This window comes from Rutidosis leptorrhynchoides, chromosome 3 (assembly GCF_046630445.1).
Source record: "Rutidosis leptorrhynchoides isolate AG116_Rl617_1_P2 chromosome 3, CSIRO_AGI_Rlap_v1, whole genome shotgun sequence".
Taxonomy (NCBI): domain Eukaryota; kingdom Viridiplantae; phylum Streptophyta; class Magnoliopsida; order Asterales; family Asteraceae; genus Rutidosis; species Rutidosis leptorrhynchoides.
Window position 1 is genome coordinate 90617421 of NC_092335.1, and position 24429 is coordinate 90641849.

A 24429-nucleotide genomic window follows, 5' to 3' on the forward strand; every position below is an offset into this window, starting at 1 on the left:
ATGTCATGAATGACTCCAAGTAATATCTTTAAAATGAGCAATTGCACAGCGGAAGACTTCTTTCATACCTGAGAATATCATGCTTTAAAGTGTCAACCAAAAGGTTGGTGAGTTCATTAGTTTAACATAAATAATCATTTCTATCAATTTTAATAGACCACAAGATTTTCATTTCCGGTTCTCATAAATAAACGTCCCATGCATAGAGACAAAAATATCATTCATATGGATTGAAGACCTGGTAACCGACATTCACAATATGCATATAAGAATATCCCCATCATTCCGGGATCCTCCTTCGGACATGATATAAATTTCGAAGTACTAAAGCATCCGGTACTTTGGATGGGGCTTGTTGGGCCCGATAGATCTATCTTTAGAGTTCGCGTCAATTAGGGTGTCTGTTCCCTAATTCTTAGATTACCAGTCTAAAAAGGGGCATATTCGATTTCGATCATTCAACCATATAATGTAGTTTCGATTACTTGTGTGTATTTCGTAAAACATTTATAAAAATTTCGCATGTATTCTCAGTCCAAAAATATAAAGGGTAAAAAGGTAAATGAAACTCACCTAATGTATTTTGTAGTAAAAAAACATAGAACGACAATGAACAAGTATAGGGTTGGCCTCGAATTCACGAACCTATATCAATTGTATATTTATTAATATTCATATCGTAATCGAATAAGTTTGTATATATATATATATATATATATATATATATATATATATATATATATATATATAATTTACTAATTATGTCATTTTTATATTAATAATATATATACGTCTCATATATTCATTTTGTATATAAAAATATTAATTTTTGTTATGTTATAAATATTAAATATATCTTATATATATATATATATATATATATATATATATATATATATATATATATATATATATATATATATATATATATATATATATATCATTTGTTTATTAAGATAATTATTATAATAATATTCAATTAATATTTGTAATAATGAATATGATAATCATTTTAATACTAATAATGATAATATTCATAATAATACTTGATACTTAATAATAACATTAATATTAATATAAATAATAATAATATTCGTAATTGTAACCCTAATCATAATAATAATAATAAATAGTACTTAATACTTGTATAAATAATAATAGTTATGATACTTAATACTAATAATAATAACAATAACAATAACAATAACAATAACAATAACAATAACAATAACAATAACAATAACAATAACAATAACAATAACAATAACAATAACAATAACAATAATAATAATAATAATAGGAATAATAACAATATTAAGTTATACCTTTGTAGCCTTAAAAAGAATTAAACTGTCCGAGACGGGACTCGAACCCACGACCCCTCGAATACTCAAACATTCTCCTAACCGTCTCTCTGTGTCTCTTTTCTGTTTTCAATACCTCGAAATAAAATATATAACCTTTTCTTTTCGGCCCGGCTATATTTTGCAACCCAACTATATTTACATTCCAACAGACACTCTAATCTCGGCCCACAAGGAAAACCGTAGCCCAATCATTGACAAGTCCAAGATACAAGCCCATTCTGTTTAATTAAAAATAAAAGTGCTATGGCATGGTTTCGAACCCTTGACCTCTTGTTCCCCGACCAAACACCCAACCACTTGCTCCGCTGATTCTTTCTGTATTAAATAGGATTTAAATCTTTTTAACTTATATTCGTAATCCATGAGTCCAAGAAGAAAAATAGCCCATATAAGCAGTCCATTAAACATCCTAAATGGCCCAACATATTAATTATATTGAGCCCGCGGTTTAATAAACCCCAACAAATATTCATGGCCTGTTAGCGATTTAGAAAGCCCAACAATATAATCATATGAACCTCGACCGAGAAAAATGCAGTAGTTAGTTGACATCATTATCGTGTCATCGTTTTTCATCATAACACCCATCATCGTTATCCTCACATAATCAATAAATCATTGTCGTCATTATATCATCCTCTACTTCGGTTTGCATAGAACCCAAATGCGAGTAACAGTAAGTTGTAACAGGAAACCATGCAGCTGCAGTCTCACGTGAACGAATAGCAGAAGCTAGCAGTTAACTTCAATGGTTTCAATGATGGTTTAAGATAGCAGAAGAAACAGAAAAAAAACAGTAAACGTGTAGCAGCTGCAACAAAGATTTATTTTTTTTTAAATGGTGGTTTGTTCTTGGTTCCAAGACAAAAATAAGACAGAAAATAAAATAGATGTAGGTGTTTGGGTGTTCTTCGAAGATGGTCACATGGAGGTGGTGACGTGTTCAAAAAAAGTAGTAACAATAAGATCATTCGGGCGACAGTTTGGTGTCGACTTGGTGATGCAATGGAATGGTTGATCGAGTAATAGAAGTGAAACAAGTTGGTAGTGAAATATGGTTAGTGTATGTGTTATATCTATATGTAATAGATATATATACTAAAAAGTGGTGGTGATTTTTATGGAGTTTTTGTTGGTGATCCTTGGACCGAAAACAGTAAGCGGGTTTGTGAGTGGTGATGGTGATTAGTTTCGGTGGTGGTGGCTTGTTTCTTCAACCGAAATATATATAGCCAGTGGTGGTGACTGGCGGATCATGGTGGCGCGGCTGGTTGTGACTAGGTTGAAGGTGCCGGTGGTTGAGTTTGTACGAAGGAGAAAGAAAAAGAAGAACTCCACATGGTGTGGTTTTGTTCTTGCATATAGTGGTACATATACATTTATATATATCATAATAAATATGTAATAATATAATATATAATATAATAATAAATATCCTAATCCTAATAATTGTACTAGTAAGAGTTGAAATGGAATCACAATACAGTAAGAGAATTGGATTGTATTACCGACACTTATATAAATTATTATATATATTATAAATTATTATTTAATCTATATAATTATTTATATATTATATTATATTTATATTTATGATAAAACTGTAATTTTTACTCAAATGACACGGACGCTGTCACTCGACTCATGTCTCGGTTCCGGTTTCTTGAACGACCTTTCGTACGCCTAGAAAACTAGCCTTTTACGTTTAGTGACTCGTACCTTTATCAAAATTATACTTAAATAAATGAAAAACTAACCCACTCAAAGTGTAACTAAATCATTTGAGCGTTTTGGTCATTTACTTCTATAAATCAAAGTCTCGTTGTTTGTCAAAGTATAGTTTTTAAATTCGAAACGTTTTATGACTAATTTGATATTGTAATTCATCAATTTGTAAAAGGTAAATATCTTTTTTTATTTTATTTAAAAATATAAACCTGTACATATCGTATATAATGGAAATATTAGTGTAATAATATTTAGCTAATAATAGTTCAAAGTTTATTTTAAATTCGTTTAGAAAATCCTATAACACGTAACCTTTATACTTTAAACCTAATTTGATATTATTCATTTACGCGTCAATGTCTAGTTTAATTTCCTTAAACTTTCTAAATAATATATTTAGTAACCAATTTTTCAACTTACGTTATTTAAACAAAGACATTTTAAATAACAAATTCTATTATATCAGAAAGGTTTCCGCACGTTTGAAAATAGCTCAATCAAGTTTTATGAAATTCAAATCTTCACTAACTTCTGTCTATTCCTCAATAATAACACTTTTGTTATTTTATGTAAATCACTTTACTAAATTTCCGAATACCGTTAAAAAATAATAATTTCTCAAATCAACGTGGACCTCATAACAGAGACTCGTAATCATAATTCAATGTAACAGATAAATCAATCATTTGATATCTTCTTTTAATCTCGTTGATAAACTTACATAGAACAAATACGTTTATGTAACATATTATTCATTCAATACCTTAATAGCATTTCCAAGTTCATAAAATAGATCTCATAGCTTATATTCATATCAACTAATCCGTTCAATGTTTTATTAATATATCTAAATTTAATAATCACACATATGTATATGTATATATATTTATTTACACATAATTGTTCGTGAATTATTAGGCATGGTCAAAGGGTAATCGATTACATGAATCTAGTTTTCAAACTTTTCGAGACTCAACATTACAGATTTTGCTTATCGTGTCGGAAACATATAAAGATTAAAGTTTAAATTTGATCGAAAATTTCCGGGTCATCACATAAAGGCTTCCGAATGACACACTTACTGATTCAATTCAGAAGATGTAGTCCAGACCAGTTGTAGGGTGACAAAAAATCTTGTAAAGTCATTGCTAAAATAGACTGGAAATCTACCAGGCCTCAACATCAAACAGGGAAACTGGTAGTCAAAGCTTTTCTCAGTGAGGGAGAATTGCTGGCCAAATGGGAAATGCACCATGATACACAAAATGTCAGTGAATTGATCAGATTCCCAGTGGATAACCTCCGGAAAGGTAAGATATCAGCTTTTAAGACTGATGAACCTCAATCTTCATGATTGATTTAACGGATTAGATAATTACCTCATAATTGTCAATGATATCCGGACGTAATGTGTATCCTCCTAAGTATATTATTTTCTTACCGACATCTCGTGATGTTAGGTACCGTGGAAGGGATTGGCTTGACCAATAGCGGGAAACCCGCACTCATTTTTCAAAATTCAGAAAATCCGACAAAATCGAAAAACGTGCCTAGTATTAAAACTAGCATGATATTTTCAAAACCATAAAACATTTTCATCAAGGTCCTGATTTCCGTAGGATCAAATTTTTTGGATACTTGACTCTAATCTCCCAAAAATGTGTGTGTGTGTTTCCATTGTGTATATAGCGTGAGTGTGATTACAATAAAGGTGTGTTATACTTAAAGCGTGTGTTTCATATAGCGTGAGTTGCGTTTCATATCAACGTGTGTGTTTCGTGTGCTTCGAGTGATTTATGTAATGATTGTAATCTATATTGTGTAATTGTGTTTGATATTGTTCTTCTTTGTAAAGAAAGAATTGCTTGAGGACAAGCAAGGATTAAGTGTGGGGTGTTTTGATATTGCTCAATAACATTATATATATCTATCTATCGCAATATCGTATAAAATACTCTCGAATCAAGGTTAATGAAAGCATTTCTGCAAGTGATACGCCAAGATATGCAAATTTGTATCGGAGAGTGATTTATAAAGAGTTTTGATGATTTATGACCATAGTTGATCCCGATACAAGTTAAGGTCTAATTAGTGCTCTAAAATGGTAAAACAAAGCTCCAAATGTGTTAGGCTTCTTCCAAATGAAAGGAAATCACAAAGAAAAAGAGACAGTAACTTTCAGTACAATGGGACGCCGTCCTGATCTTTGGGACGCCGTCCCGTATTTTAAACTGGGACGCCGTCCGGATTAATGGGACGCCGTCCAACCCTTTATAACGGGACGCCGTCCAGCCTTTTAGGACGCCGTCCAGAAGTAGGTTTCAGCGAACTTTTGACTTTCTGACCTACTTTCTCCACTTTATAACTCATGATTGAAGGCCAGTTTTAGAGAGTACGAACCAGAGAATACAGAGACGAATTTTGGGAGCAATATTGGAGAACTCCAAGCTCTTGGAAGAGGCTCAACATCAAGGCATCAAAGATCAAAACCTTCTTCATCCAAGAACTCATTGTTCTTGTAGGTTATTTCTTGTTCTAAAGCAATGATTTTCATTGATAATCTGATTTGTATGTTGTCTGTTACAATGATTGTTGGCTAGTTTCTATAATGTTTGTCTAGATTAATAACCGAGGTATTGGATGTAATCCTATTGATTGTATGTATTATGTGTGAAAGATTGAAGCTTGAATTAAAGAACCATGCTTATTGATGTTTAATCATTTGTATCTAGTTAATTGATATGTTGTTGATAAAGAGAACTCTTGTTGATGTATCATATTGATTTACAATCAACTTGTCTTAGATTGATTGTTTACTAAACCGGACCAAGGGGGTAAATTAGATCAATACGATTAAACGATATAGGAATGAATTGTGTAGAGCGAGCGTAAAGACAATTGTTATTTAAGTCTTTGATCTTGCTAATCAACTACTCATAAACGAAAAGGTCTAGGTAATAGGGAACCCTCACTTAGTACTTCTAGTTCGAGTACTCACTAAAGAGAACTCTTGGCGGGTCGATTTAGGTGATTAGAATATTTCATAGTTATTTGATTACAAACACGAGAACTATAGAGAAAAGGGAACCCTTGATCTTGTAATTGTGTTTGCGTGTTTATTTAAGAGAACTCTTAGTAAACCTATTAGATAACTTACACACATAATCATTCAATCAGGACTTAATAGCAAAACTTACATCCAATACCGAGGGTAAAATATCTAGATGAACATTTCATCTCTTTGATTCAAATCAAACTATCTTACTTGTTTTCTTTGCACTTGTTTTCATTATAAACTTAAAAGACCAAAAATATTATTTTTACTTTTTAACCTTCTCTGATTTGGCTAAATCGTTAAATAGCCACAAAAACATAATATCTTGTACTTTTAAGTTTCACTTACTTAGTTAATCATAATATAGTTTTTAATTCTAGTTTGGCTAATATAACTGTCCTTGGAACGACACACGGAACTAAACCATTATTTATACTACTACACGACCGGGTACACTGCCCGTTAGTGTGTAACAGTCTTTTTAACCGGTATTTTTCCATACAATAATTTATATACCTGATTTCGCACATCAGAGATATACATGTTTTATTGTGAATACTCATGGTGAATGCATTATATCGTTGCAAGTAAGATGTATGTGTAATGGTAAATATATTTGTAATAGTTATTGTATATGAATTCCTAATCTCATCACTCATAACTACATAACTTATTCTTTTTAAAAAGCAAGGAGAAACTGCAATTTTCCAACTAATGTTAATGTTATGCGATTCATATTGATAATAGGTTATAAAATTGTAATTTAAAATTGCTACTATAAAATTGATACTGTATAGGTCATTGGTTAAAATAATATTTTAAAATTGCTACTGTATAGGTCATTGCTACTTAAAAATTGCTACTGTATGTGCCATTAATTGCTACTCCATATGAACAATCTTATATTTTGCGACTATTAGAATTTTATGCTTGTGTTTTGGGCACGACCCGACCCGACCCGATTTGACCCGACACATTCAATATTTTGTGCAAGAAAATTGTCAAATAAAATTTTGGGACTCCATTGAGTTTTGATCCTAGAATTGCGACTTATGGGAATGAGGGTTGGAGAATAAATCCTCAAACAAAAAAAGAAGAAAAAGAAAAAAAGAAAAAAGAAAGAGAAGGGGAAACAACAAAACATGGCAAGCCCAGAAGTGTTTAGAAGGTATGGGGTGGCTCCCACTAAAAAAAACAAAACAGTAAACACCAATACCAACCAACCACGCTAGGTAACATATTTGATTTATTAGTGTAAACGTACTATTTATCAAGTTAAAAAAAGCGTGATTTAACAAATAAAAAAAATGCTATTAACAGTAAAAGTAAGTCTCTATATATATATATATATCTGTTGTAATTTAGTAGTTTATAACTACTTTTGACCTAAGCTTATACAATGCTTAAATATAAAAGAGTGGTAATGGAGAGGAAGATATATATATATATATATATATATATATATATATATATATATATATATATATATATATATATATATATATATATATATATATATATATATATATATATATATATATATATATATATAAGAATGGTGCATCTCATATGGTTACATTTACTCGATATATATACTATTAAAATATCTGTACATTTATGATTTTTCAATTATGAAGCAGGTGAAATAGTGATATGTAAAAGTTGTCATCCACTTTTGACTTTTGGGATAACATCTTTTCACAACACTCTCCCTTGGATGACAATTTTATTGGAAAAAATAATAATTAGTACTGTCTCGTTAAAAACCTTGCTAAAAAAAACTCAGTGGGATAAAAACTTTAGCCAATGGAAAAAGAGTGCAGCATAAAGTTGACTCCCCCTCAAGTAGATATCATTAAGTCATTACATCTTTTGAACTTGCCTCATGCCAATGTTGTGAACGTGTGTTCTGGAGACAGCAGTTGACAGTGCTTTGGTTTAAAGATCAGCAAAATTGTTGATTGAACGTATCTCATTTTAATCTGGTTGTCTTTTATGAGATCTTGAGTATATGAAAAGAATCGGAGGTTTTCATCTGAAACTATATCATCTAAAAATTTTATGTACAAGTTTAGCCCCTGTGATTTGTCTACAGTCTCCTTCATAGTTTGCTCAAACCGTTGTTTCAATTCATATTCCCTTTCAGTCCTTTTCTGAGCCTTACCAACATACCATTCTTTTCCATCAAACTTGTGACCTTTAAGACCGACTATGATTTTAGCGCCTCGTCAGCATTTATGTTTTAATCTGTCACTTTTGATACTCTTCTTTCATTTGTACTATGCAAGCTGAATTATCTTCATAGATAGTTGTTGGGCTTTTATAGCGTTCTAGTCCACAAGAACCAATAATGATTTGTGTCATTGATCTCAACCAAAACACATTATTTGGTAGCTTCATGTAATACAATGACTTTGGCATGATTTAAGGATGTAGCAATAAGTGTTTGTTTTTGAGAACGTCATGATATTGCAGTACCTCCATTTAGGAATACATATCCATTTTGAGATTTAGCTTTATGTGGATCAGATAAATAACCTGCATCTGCATAACCCACCAAATCTTGTTTTGATTCGTTAGAATAAAATAATCCTAAATCAGTAGTTCCTCGAAGATATCGAAATATGTGTTTGATCCCATTCCAGTGTCTTTTGATAGGGTTGTGAGCTGAACTTTGCCAACAAATTAACTGCAAAATAAATGTCAGTTCTTGTACAATTTGTAAGATATATAAGAGCCCCAATTTCACTAAGATATGGAACTTCTAATCCAAGAAGATCTTCACAGGGACGAAATTGATCTGTGTTAATATTTAGTGATCTAACAACCATATGAGTACTTAATGATTTTGTCTTGTCCATATTAAAATGTTTTAAAATCTTTTCGGTATAAGTTGTTTGATATACAAGTAGGTCATTAGACATATGCTCAATTTTGCAAACCAACGTAATACTTGGCTTTTCCAAGATTTTTCATTTCAAACTCTTTCTTTAAAAGTTGAATGGATTCATAGATTTCTTTATTTAAGGTAATTGACATAAATAACTACCATCACATATCCGAACATTTTTTTCTTAATAAAAAAATGTGCAAATAAGATTATTTGTATACCCTTTTCTTATCAAGTAATTAATGAATCAGTTATACCATTGTATCAACCCATATCAAAATCTTTGTAATTTAATGGAATACATTTCCTTGGGTTTTGCATTAGATGCTTCTGATACCTTAAACCCTTCATGTATATATCACTATCAAGTGATTCATATAGATAAGCAGTAACAACATCCATGAGATGCATTTCTAAATTTTAAAAACTGTCAAGCTGATTAAGGATCTAAAAGTAATTTCATCCATTACAGGAGGATAAGTTTTCCTCATAATCCATTCCTGGTTTTTTAAGTCTAGCCTTTCCATGTAACTTCATTTTTCTCATTTCTTTTTTTCAGATAAAAACTCATTTGTACCCCATACGTTTCACATCTTTAAAAGTGAATAACGATTGATCCGAAAACTTTTCCTTTATTGAGCAATTCTAATTCAGCTCGTATTGCTCATTTTCATTGAGCTTAGTCATGTCTTATATTGACATTCAATGACAGATTTTGGTTCCAGATCATCATCTTTATTCATGATGTCATTGTAACATTATTTGAAAAATTCTCATCAATGTTTGTCATTTCGTTTCGGTTCTATAATATTGCATATTTTATTGCAATTTCTATATTTTCATCATCAATATCCTCTGCAGAAGGAGTATTGATTTGTGGTTCCTTTTTGAACACTTTCTTTTACCTCATTATCAGCTGATTTTCCTTTTCGAGAATTTTTATCTTTGAAACCAATTGGTCTACCACGTTTCAGACGTGGCAAAGACTCATGAGTGACATTATTGTCAGCTTCTGGAATTTCAATTCTAGCTGAAGCATTTACTGTTGGTATATATGATTTAGTTACTCCTTTTTATATCTGTAAATGCATCGGGCAATTTATTCGCAAGTTCTTGCATATGCATTATTTTTTTGAATTTTAGTTTCGCATTCTTTTGTGCGAGTATCAAGATATCTTAATTAACGTTCACATCATGAAACATCATTTTATTTATTTTTTCATTTCTCCCCCTAATCTAGGGAACAATTGTTTCATTAAAATGACAATCAGCAAAATCGTGCTGTAAAAACATCATCTGTCATGGATTCAATATTTCTTATGATTGAAGATGTTTCATATTCAACATATATTTCAATCCTTCTTTGAGGAACCATTTGTTGTGGTGGTGCAATTAAAAATACACTGCACAACCAAATATTCTAATATGAAAAATATTTGGCTCTCGACCAAAATTAAGTTGGTAATGGAGAATATTTATGACTTGCACTTGGTTTAATGCGAATTAATGTCGCATCATATAAATTTACATGTTCCCATATAAATATTGAGAGTTTTGTACTCATTTCCAATTGTCTAGTTATTAGCTGTAAGCGTTTATCTATTGATTCAGCTAAACCAATTTTGTGTATGCACATGAGCAACTGGATGTTCAACAACAATCCCTGTAGACATATAATAATCATTAAATGCTTGAGATGTTAACTCACCAGCATTATCAAGTCTCATCCTTTTAATGGTGTAATCAGAATAATGTGTTCTCAATTTAATAATTTGTACAAGAAACTTTGCAAATGCCATATTACGACTTGATAACACACAAACATGAGACCATCCGCTAGATGCGTCTATTAGAACCATGAAATATCAAAATGGTTCACATGATGGATAAATTGGTCCATATATATAACACTGAATTCTTTCAAGAAACATTGGTGATTCTTTCTCAATATTCTTTTCATTAATCAGCATATGTGCTTTTCATTAATCACCATATGTGCTTTTTCATTAATCACCATATGCGCTTTTCATCATTTATCCTTTTCACCATATGCGCTTTTAATCATATGTGCTGCGCTTTTCATCATATGCACTTTTCATTATATGCGCTTTTCATCATATGCGCTTTTTATCATAGGCGCTTTTCATCATATGCGCTTTTTATCATATGCGTTTTTCATCATATGCGCTTTTCATCATATGCGCGTTTAATCATATGCGCTGTGCTTTTCATCATATGCGCTTTTCGGTGCTACATAGGTATTTCTCATTTCCGGTTATCATTGACCGATAATCATATCCATTATGATATATATCAGAGAAACTTAACAAATTTCTCTTTGATTTGGGAGAAAACAAAGCATTGTTTATTAGAAAATTCGTACCATTTGGTAATATGAATTTTTTTCTTTTCCGTTCCTTATATTAAGTTCGCAAGACCTGATATAGTATTTATAATTCCTTCATTTGATTTAAATCAATGAAATATTTCTTAGATTTGATCATAGTGTGTGTGTATGTTACCACTATCTGCAATACATAGGTCTTTACCATTTAATTGATGTTGTATTTCAGCGGGATTCATACTAAAACTTAAATAAGATAAGCAAATAATGAGTTATATTTCAGCAAGATAATCAAATTATATTACCTGCAAACAAGTTACAATCTGAAGTACATAAAAGATAACACTTAATAAACATATGCGTTATGGTCTAAAACCATTTATTTATGAGTGATACATAACAAGCTAGGCATCTTAGAAAATTCAAACCATTCAAGTCTCAAGGTAGCTCAGGGTTTATTTAATCAAGATTTTTCAACAGATTCACTCTCGTTTTCTTTTCTTTTGGGACTTATTTGTAGAGATAAACAAGATGTTCATGTATTCAAGAAATACTAGACTGATGATCCACGTTACCAGATCATTAATAAGAATCTCTGGGATTCTTATAAGAGCGTCTACTAACATCTTCAATTTTATTCTTTCATGGATCACCGTTATTTCTTGATAATTAATTTCGTATCTATCTTTGAGTATTTTCCATAATACACTTGGATCTTCGATCATATAATATGTAGATTTTAAGGACTCGTCAATATGTTTGCTAAAAAAATACTTGCTATTGCTTTCTCTTGTTCGGAACAATTGTTATTTTCATTCAGGGTTTCTAAAATACCGATTGATTCGAGATGTTTTTCTACATTCATAATCCATGTTAAGTAGTTATTCCCACTTGATTCTAAAGGAGCAAATTTAAGCTTTTCAAATTCGACATTTTCTATTATCAAAAAGATGAACAACATAAATCATAATCATAATCAACTTGTATTCATAGACAGAAAATAAAATGAAATTAGAATCATTTTAAATTCATAAGTAGCAAACAACAGAATAATGACATGATTACAAATGATAAAACCACAAGAGCAGAATAGAATATAGGTTCACCCGGTGGTATATTAGCAACAATGATGATAGTTAGTATGACCAATACAATAGGAAAAATCATCCTTGTGTGAATCATTTTTACAAAAAAACTTTTTTTTGAGAGTGGTAATCTGAGAAAATGAAGATTGATTTGTGAAAATGTGAAAACGGAGATGTTTATTTTATATTTGGAAAATATAGTCGTTGTAACGTCGTCAGTTGACGTTAACAACCGTTATGTATATATGACCGTTGTAACGTTGTTAGTTGACGTTAACGACTGTTATGTACTCGTTGTATTAATAATAATTTTAATAAAAGAATTTTATTAGTACAAATAAGATTACTATAAATACATTTAGTATAAATACGTTTAGTATAAATACGAAGATTAAGAGAATAAACATATTATGCATAAATAATAAATTTTAAGAATATACATTAGTATGCATGAAATAAATAATGATTAACTGCATAAGTAATCATAAATGTTAGATAACATAAATATAAATGTTAGTGAAGTTAATAAGAGTTAGATTACAGAAATATAATTCAGGCGGTATAACCGACCATATATAACTTAAATAACATAAATATAAATGTTAGTGAAGTTAATAAAAGTTAGATTACAGAAATATAATTCAGGCGGTATAACCGACCATATATAACTTAAATAACATAAATATAAATGTTAGTGAAGTTAATAAAAGTTAGATTACATAAATATAATTTAGGCGGTATAACCGACCATATATAACTTAAATAACATAAATATAAATTTTACTTATGATGATAATAATTTTTACCTTACTAATAAATAATAGAAGATATCGTTAAATAATTTCTTACATTGATTAGTAACTTGTGCTTGCTTAGATAAACCTTGATTATACGGAGCACTTCGTGCTGATAACGTGTTGTAATTTGTAGTTTATAACTACTTTTGACCTAAGCTTATACAATGCTTAAATATGAAAGAGTGGTAATGGATAGGAAGAGAAATATATATATATATATATATATATATATATATATATATATATATATATATATATATATATATATATATATATATATATCATATATATTTAAGAATGGTGCACCTCATATGATTACATTTACTCGATATATATACTACTAAAATATCTGTATATTTATGATTCTTCAATTATGAAGCAGGTGAAATAGTGATATGTAAAAGTTTTCATCCACTTTTGACTTTTGGAATAACATCTTTTCACAACAATGTCACTGATATATATATAATAAAAGTATTTAAATAGTGATCTTTAACCTCATATTCTCCGCATACACCTTTGGATTTTTTTTTATTTTATTTTATTACTCCTTATTTTATTATTATTATTTATTATTCTAAAGAAATATGACTTTAATAATTTACCATTAAAAACACTACATCTAATGATCAATGTCAATATCAAAAAATACTTTTCACCATAGATTTGATTATTATTATTATTATTATTTTGGTAAAATAATGGAAATGATAATTTGAGTTTGCTATTTCAGTATTTTAACACTAGGCCGGCAAAACAAGGCAAACCTATCACTAAACAATTTTAAAGGACTTAGGTTACCAAATATGTTAATATATACTTTTACATTAATAGAAATATTAATTATTAAAAACTCAACTTTGCTTTTTATATATATATATATATATATATATATATATATATATATATATATATATATATATATATATATATATATATATATATATATACGAAACACATAAAGCAGAGGGGAAATATTGATAATTTTTAAACCGGTCGATCGAATACTTATTTCAGAAGTGCTTGTATCGTCACATGTTTGCAGGACTAGTTGTGTTGGCGACTATCACATTACAATTATGATTGATAACACTTGCTTAACATCCAAACATAATCTGAAATATTGAAAACTATGAATCAATTTGTGAGACGTGCAAGTTCAAGCACCAAAATATAGTACCATTTCTCATCCAAAGATAAGATTAAGGACAAAGTCGCGCGTAAATATACTTTTGTTTCAAGTTATCTTCGTGAATGTTCGACTAAAACTGATGTCCTTGAAGTTCAAGGATTAGATTTATGTTTATCGATTGAAGGCTATATGGAAACTCACTTGAAGGCGTATGTGACCAGTGGCGGATCCAGAACTATTTTTTGACGGGGGCAAAAATTTGTTAAAAATATTTCAATTATAAAGGGTGGGGTTTATCGCAAGAACGTTTATTTATAACTTAATGGGCATGTTTGGCGCAGAGCTTTTAAATGATTTTAGAAGCTTTTAGCTTTTATGAAAAAACTCATATTTAGTAAAAAGCTCTGTTTGATTAAAGGAGCTTAAAGCTTTTAGACATAGAGAAAAAGCTAAAAAGCTAAAAGGTATTTGTAGTAGCGTTTAGCTTCTAGCCTTTTGTAATTTTTACTCATTATTTAATAGATTTAGCTACTCTGTCAAACGAAAAAATATATCTAAAAAACTAACAGCTATTAGCTAGTTTCGTCAAACATACCCAATATCTCTTCAATAATGCTCGGTATTTTTTAAGCATACCTCGCATCATTTTTATAATTTTTGTTTTTAAAAATATTATTAAGTTAAAAATTACTTGTTGTACTCCGTAATATGGTCTGAACCATACTAGTTACACTCCGTAATATGTTAACAGTATAAATGAATATATTAAAATTTAATTAATCAATAGTGTCCAACTTATATAAAGAGCATCATTTAAAAAATAGTGACAGATAAGTGGTTCGAACCTGCGACCTTATATTAATAATTGTTATCCAACATACGGAGTACCAACTGAGCCAAAGCATCTCTTGGTTAACTTTTGTTATATATAATATATAACTGTATACTCCCGCAGTATATTTTATTTAAAATAAATATAAAAAATCCGTTAAAAATTTTCGGTCGTCGGGAGCGGGTGACCCGGTTTCACCATGCTAGATCCGCCCCTGTTGTTATGTGTTTTCACACCTTTTGTTGTTGATATATCTTCTTTACAATTCATCATTCAATGTATTTACTAGAAGACAATGAAGAAGCTATTCATAAACATACTCATATTCAAATAACACTTGATACAAAAGAAAAATATTCTTAGTTCTACCATACCCACTTAACTAGTATAACTAGATTGATAAAAAAAACATAAGTGGCCAGGTGAATTGGATTTTATTTTGCAACTGCACTTCTATTTTATTTAGCTCTTTTGATGTTATTTTGGCGTGTCAATATATTAGTCCAATGGTTCGCTCCTAGTGATCTCTATTGTAATACTTGATTTTGGGCTTTTGGCTATTATAAATCTAATAGCTTTTCAAGAAGAAAACGAAAAAAAGATTGATAAAAAACATCAACATAAATTAATGCTCCGTAATAATTCAAGGTTAAAAAAAAAAAAAAAAAAAAAAAAAAAAAAAAAGTAAACGGAGACTTGAGCTCAATATTTTAAGCTGTGAATCTAACACTAACCTTTAGATAACACATAGTTTGGTTAATTTTACTCATACCTCATTACCCCACACAAGTGAGATTGAATTTTTTTGTTGTTGATAGTTTGATTAATTTTAGAAATGAACACTTTACAACGGTCACATTATTTATTTTTATTATGTACAATATAATATAATTGATATTAGATAAGTGTGCTCATTTTATATAATCATCTATTAGATAAGTGTGCCCATTTTATATAATCATCCTAGTAAATGTTATGTTTAGATGGGGTTGCAGTTGTGGTTGAGTGATAGTGGCCTGCCTCTAATACACTTGAGGTCAGGAGTTCGAATCCACCCGGCTACAACAATTACTTAAATGTAAATGCAACTCTATCCTGCCCGTCCGGAATCACCCGGGGCACCCCTAAGTGGGGTAAAGCGATGAGGGGTTTTACTTGGCCGTGCCCTTGGATCGGTTTCAAGGTTTCCTCCCGGGCATCGATGGGGGCGGGGTTATTAACGCTGCATCGGCATAGTCGAAACGAGAGATGATCGCAACGGGTGGTTTAGTCCCCCTCGGGTGATCCCAATTTCGCTGTCATAAAAAAAATGTTATGTTTAGATAAATTAGTATATCCATTTATCCAACAAAGCTAACATAGGTTCTAGAAATGTCCTGAATTTGGTGCGACTATTAATGTGTTATATGAAATTTACCATTCATCTTTTTTCTAGTGGGGCTTAATCATACTTTTACCTTTTTGACTTTTATGCAATGATAAGAGAATAAGCTATACCAGAAATGTTAAGGAATATGTGTAGTAAACTTTGCAGTTCACGTTTATTGGAAAATGCTTACCAATTACACATGTTAATATACGGTAATGAATCTGCGAATGTATTTTATGCAGTACACTGATAGCATAAGTATACACATACTACTATTCATATTCATATATATGTAAAAGCATATATAAATATCTACATCTTATTCTTATCTTCTTTATATATTTTTTAAGTAACTAAAATTGGTCGATGACAACAACAAATGTACGTTTTTCAAATATTATACATGCAGAATTTTAAGTTAAAATTAGCACACATAATCTGAAGAATAATGAAGTATAACATGTTCTCTTTTCATAAAAACGAATGTCATCCTCAATCAGTTCTTTCATGATATTTGTAAATATCTGTTAAAAGCGTGATATCATGTATGACAGTTGATGTAGTAAGAACGTTACTTTTAAAGAAGTCATGATAAATCCAGCAACACCACGTGTGTAAGTTCATTGCGAAAAGCATGTAAAATTATCAGATATAGGGTTTCACCCTTTAGGATGCTTCCATCAGCCCGAAAAGCCAACCTACTGAACTGCTGCTAAATCAGCTGATGGAGTGCAACGTTACCAGGAGGTTGGACATGTTAAGAGATTCTACCGACCTTCCACAATTTTATGGAAAAAAAATGTCTGACTTATTTAGAAGTGACACTTGAAATACTCGGCAAATGTATTTCACTTTTTCACATAGTAACCGCTCATTAACTGTTCACGGACTTTTTAACAAACCTCAGGACTATCCGTGTCATTTTTGTCTTAAAATTAACACAGCCACACTTCGATTTGTATGGGATTGACCCAATTAGAAAAAATTAGACCTAATCTTTATTCAAAATGGCTCCAGCTCCCAAAGATCTTATATCACTTTTGGTTCTAGACTTGACTTGACTAGATGGTGAGTTCCATTATGATTGGGCTTATAAAATTATAACTTGGGCCTATTTTACAACATAATTGGGTACTCACCGAATTATCTAAACAGAATTGGGTTCTTCGATCAACGGGTGTTACCCAAAAGACTTTCAACATGTGTTATTGACAGAAGAGAAAGGTATGATAATTCTTTCTGGCCTTAACTGAAAGCGGGAGAGGCCCAGGTTTACATATGTGTCTTGGATCAATAGAATCCTCCAATTGCTAGGGAAAGAATATCGGGATTAGTCTCCTTGCCATTGCTACTTTTTTTTTTTTTTTTGCAAAATTGTTAATATATATATATATATATATATATATATATATATATATATATATATATATATATATATATATATATATATATATAGATCGTAAAGATCCGGTGGATCGTACAAATAACAATGATTGAAATTGAAAGAGCTCGCTCTTATCGTCCTACACACAGGACGAGTACAATGATTGAAAGATAACGAGCATATTGAAAATAAAATGACTACACAATGAAAACCACCAAACCTAAATCTAAATATATCATAAAACCGAGCCCGTATTCAATCCTGCAAACACTACAATTCAACAGCCGCACACAAATATGAACGCCGGACACTCCAGCAGCACCAAAATCGAGACCTATTTTTCGAGGTAAACTAAATCAACACACACCAACAACTACTCCGAGTCCCCCCTAAACGGACTCGGCTACGGGAAAAGTATAAACACACCAAAGTAGCGACAACCAAACAGTACCAGTTGCACAGTCAAACCAATAAAAGCCAACCCATCTTCGCCGATTTTTGAAGGATTTACAAATCCGTGGACCCAGAAACCGGTTCTCGCCGGCAACCGTAAAAGGGTCACCAACAAAAACCAACTCGTGAAAACCGGCACTTGCCGGCCACCGAGATCCACCTAAAGCCGCCAATGACCAGAAAATTACCAGAAAAGCAACTTTCTGTCACCGGCAACCTCAGTAGACAACGGCAGCATGCATTCACCGAAAATCTCCGAATTCCGCCGGAAACTGCCGGAGTCCACCGGAGTCCGCCGGAAACCACTGGAAACCACTGGAAACCACCGGAATCCACCTCTCTCTTGAAATTTTTCTCCCGTTTAACTTTCTCACCCACCACTACTTCACCTCCGTTTGTACTTTTAACTGGTTTGAAGGCACCAGGTACGGTGTAGATGCCGGTGGTAGGAAGCTATACCGTACCTGGCGCCTTCAAACCGGGAAGAAGGAGCAAGAAGATGAAGAAATCAGTTGGCCGAAAAAGTTGAAATGTCTCGTTCATATCGATTATAAACGTTTCATATTAATTGGTTTCTTTGCGAGGTTTTGACCTTTATATGAGACGTTTTTCAAAGACTACATTCTATTTTAAAACAAACCATAACCTTTATCTTATTGATAAAGGTTTAATAACATTACGTAGATTATCAAATAATGATAATCTAAAATATATCGTTTACACATGACCATTACATAATGGTTTACAATAATAATATGTTACATCAAATAAGTTCTTGAATGCAGTTTTTAGACAATATCATACAAATATGGACTCCAAATCTTGTCCTTAATTTATTATGCAACAGCAGAAGCTCTTAACAATCACCTGAGAATAAACATGCTTAAAACGTCAACAAAATTGTTGGTGAGTTATAGGTTTAACCTATATATTTATCAATAATAATAATAGACCACAAGATTTCATTTTTCATAAGTAACATACAGGCTTATAGCAATCTGTATAAAAATCATTCATATGATGAACACCTGGTAACCGACATTTGTGACGACCCGGAGATTTTCAACCAAATTTAAACTTCATCTTTATATAGTTTCAACATGTTAAGCAAAGTCTGTAATGTTGAGTCTTAAAATTTTTGAACTTTTTCATATATTCAATAGACCTTCGACTGCTCTCGGCGATTCACGAACAATTAAGTATAAATAGATATGTGTATATGTATATATAAATAATAATTTGAAATATAATTTGAAGTATTATATGTTGTTGTTATTAAAAAATTAATAAAATAAAAATAGGATATTATAATAATTATTATTTAAAATATATCTCTATATATAAATAAAATATATTAAAAATAAATATTAAATGATCGTAATACTCGTTTGATGTTTCGATTGATATTAAGCAAGTTAAATTCAAACTTATGTAATTTTAAAATAAACGGTGATACGAAAATGAGTTATATAAGTTATAGGCTTATTAAAAGTATATTTAGGATCTAATTATTTAATTTTAACATTTTTATATTTTACCCATATATGAGAGGGACAGTGGATGTAATTTTTATTTAATAAATTAATGATAAGATTTTATACTATAATGACCAAAATAAATAAATATAGCTAATTTAAAAATATGAGATTTTTCTGAACACTTTTATCCGCCACTAATGAACAACAGACCACGAAATAATATCCATTCTAAACTGTCTGCAGTCTAATAGTGGATTACACCCATGAACTAAATTATTCATGTAATGTTTCTGTTCGTTATTCCTTTATCTATCAAATCCTCTATCTATCTAATATATATTCTTAATACATATGCATTGAAAACATAACCAAAACATCACCGATCACATTCTTCTCTATCATCAACCACCACTAATCATCACCTCTATCAAACTCATTATCACCATCGAATCCCATCATCTTCGAGTGTATTTTTTGTTTCATGTTGCAACACCATAGATCAATACATTCAACAAATCACAAAAACTCCCACACACCTTCAGTTCTTATTGTAAATGAATCACCATCACTCTAACAACCACCTTGTTTAATCTCCACACCAAGAACCACCACCTATAAACGCCACCTACCATCTGTTACTTCTGCTGCTGTCGCTGTTATTCTGCCCAAAACATCATCACATAAACCATCAACAATTTCCACTACAATCCCATAACAACCATCATTATGAGCTTGCTGTTGTAGTCATAAAACACCACCAACATTTTGTTACAAAACTTCTGTTGCTGCAGCTATTTTGCTGCAATGTACTCACTAACCAAACAGACCAAAAAATGATGTGTTGCAGTTATATTTACACCTGATAATTCATTACTTACCTACTATTGTCTCATTCGAACAAACACAACCTTCAATTTTCGATCAGGACTACTAAAAATAATGAACAAACCGTTACCTGCCATTTGATTTATTTGTACTACAACTTGATCAATTATTTATTATTACAACTTGAAAGTGGTCTTTACGTGGTGCTGTTTTGTTTCCTTTTAAATTTTGGCCGACAACTCTAATTCCACTTGATCAATGATTTCAAACACCTAAACCCACTTGTGAATATAAAAGTAAAGAATGACTTTTAAATTATATTAAGTTGACGTTAATTGTTTTATCACTATTGGTATTTTTGCATGTAACGAAGAAAGAAGATATTGATACCATACGTTGGGCTGCTGCAGCTGCGTATACGTTTCCTGGTTAAAAACCGAAACCCACAATCCACCTGCATTTGTTTTGATGTATACCGCCACCATATATACCTATCAAAACCCTACTATAATTTTTACAACCGCTAACCGAAGACACCACCTGCAATCCCATCGAAAACTGCTGCACAGGTTGTGTATTATTTCCTGTCGATATACAATCCCATCAGGAAGACAGGAACGGCCACTTTTAAATTTTTGCTAATGTTACTGGACTTGTCTTTTTACACCAATAGCCATGAATATTACTTGGTCTTATCTTGTTAGTTGGGCTTCAATTCAATAGTGGGACACAAGAACATGTTGGGCCGTATTTTCTGTTTGTTGGGCTAGGAAATTTCCTATGGGCCGAAGGAGATGCAGGCCAGTTGAGCTGATAATAAATGTTGAGGAATGAAAACTGTTTTATATATAATAAATAAATAAAAACGCGAGATAATATGAGAAAGTGATAAGCCAAGCAGTGGTTGAGTATGGTGTTGGGCAAACGGGGGGGGGGGGGGGGGGTCTTGTGTTCGAGCCTAAGCAGAGGCATATATTTTTAGATGAGCTTTTAAGGTAGTTCTAATTATTATTACTATTATTATTATTATTATTATTATTATTATTATTACTACTACTACTAATTATTGTTATTATGATGATAATTGTTATTATTTCCTAACATTAGAAGTATAATTATTATTATCATTAGAAGTATAATTATTATTATCTTTAATCTAATTAATAGTATTATCATTATTGCTATTACTAATATTATCATTATGTAATTATTATTGTTATTATAGTTACTACTATTATCAGTAGTATTATTATTATGATCATTATTACTAAAAGTATTTTTTTATTTATCATTTTTACTAGTATTATTATTGAAATTAACATTTTTTTTAAAACTATCATTCTTATTATTTAAAAGTATGTCTTTTATTATTCTTAGAATTATCATAATTTTTATCATAATTAGTATTATTTTATTATTATTATTATTATTATTATTATTATTATTATTATTATTATTATTATTATTATTATTATTATTATTATTATTATTATTATTATTATTATTATTATAAATATATCAAATAAAGATTTTCTATATAAAAAAAAAATATTTATGACATAAAATCTAACCATATTAACACTTTAGTAATAAATGTTAATTATCTATATAAAAATAAATATATCTAATTAAGTTATTAATAAAACACATGATCACTAATAATATATATATTTGTTCGATTACCATTACATGTGTTAATATACATAATCGAATATAGGTTCGTGAATCCGAGACCAACCCTACACTTGTTCAATGACATCATATGTATTTTTACTACAATATACAGCATGGTGAGTTTCATTTGCTCCCTTTTTAAATGCTTTTGCTATATATATTTTTGGGACTCAGAATACATGCGCTGCTTTTATAAATGTTTTACGAAATAGACACAAATAATCAAAACTACATTCTATGGTTGGATTATCAAATCGATTTTAGCTTGGTAGCTTAAGAATTAGGGAAATGGTCCCTAATTGAAGCGAATCCTAAAGATAGATCTATGGACCTCGACAAGTCCCATTCGGGTTACGAATGCTTTAGTACTTCGATATCATATCTGATGAGAGTCCCAGAATGATGGGGATATTCTATATGCATCATGTTAGTTCGGTTATCAAGCGTTCATCATATGAATGAATTTTTATCTCTATGCCGTGCGAAATGCCTGCTATGAGATTATGTTTATGAGAAAAAGGAAATAAAAATATTGTGGTCAATTAAAATATGGAAATGATTGATTACGATATACCTATGAACTCACCAACCTTTTGGTTGACACTTTAGAGCATGTTTATTCTCAGGTATTAAAGAAATCTTCGCATTTGCTCATATTAGAAATATTACTTGGAGTCAATCATGACATATTTCAAAAGACGTTGCATTCGAGTCGTCGAGTTCATCAAGATTATTACTAAGTCAATTATAGTTGGATATATTATGCAATGGTATGCATGCCGTCAACTTTCGATGTAATAAAAGTTTGTATTTTAAAAACGAATGCAATGTTTGTAAAATGTATCATATAGAGGTCAAGTATCTCGTGATGTAACTAAATGTAATGTATTCGTCCAGAAGGATTAGGACGGGTCATGAAAGTATTAACAAAAATGCATCTAGCATATCCCCATACAGGTACCTCATCTGTATATATATATAAACCTCGAAGTACTAAAGCAGTTCAAATTCTCTGACTGGGGCTTGTCAAAGCCAATAGATCTATCTTTAGGATTCGCGTCAATTAGTGGCGTTCACTAATTCTTAGGTTACCTGTAAGACCCGAATAATTATTGTACAGTGGTGTATATAGGGTGTGTATAGTGTGGGGTGCTGTATATAATTAAACAGAGGTCACAGGCTGCTCAGGCCTTGTGCACGCCGCGCCAGGGTAAGGTTGCGCACCGCGCACTAACACTGTTGGTAGATTTCTGTTTTTAAATTAAAAGGAATGTGGGGCATTTTGGTCTTTTTACTTGGGGCCGGATTTAAAGCTACAAAAAGTCTGGTTGGAGCATTGAGTTCACATCCACCAACCTTATCTTCTCTCCCATTCAATCTTAGAGTGAGAAACCCATTAAGAGAGAGAAAGCTTGAATTAAGGAAGAAGAAGTTGATTTCGGGCCAAAGCGCGTGTATTAAAGTTGTTCATCTATCCACTAGCTACGTTTTGGTTGTAGTGGTATGTCCTAAATTTGATTTCCTTACTTTAATTTATATAAGGGTTAGGGTTTGAGTAAAGGGTGAACATAAAACCCATATTTGGTGATTTTGGGTGTTCTTGGGTAAGATTGAGTCATGAAGACCCAATAGTAACTAACCTAGGGTTTCAAAGTGCTAATTGATGTTTATGGGTCTTAATTGGTTAGTTAATTACTAGCATACCTAGTTATTAAGCAAATGGGTGTTAATGGGGTTAGTGAATGACCCGAAATGGGTGTGTTGACTTCAAAATGATTAAATGGGTAATTGTTGACCTAGTTGGGCAAGATGAATATGAAATGCCCTAAGTTTGTGTTAGTCGGTGTTGTTAGACCTTAATCACTAGCTTTTGGTGATTTATGATAGGTCTTGACCTTAAATGGACGGTTTGGTATAAATTGATCAACTAATGCATCTAAGTCATTAAATGCACAAGAGTGCATTGTTGGTGTGTAGTCCAACAAATTGTATATTAATTATATACCTAATGTACTA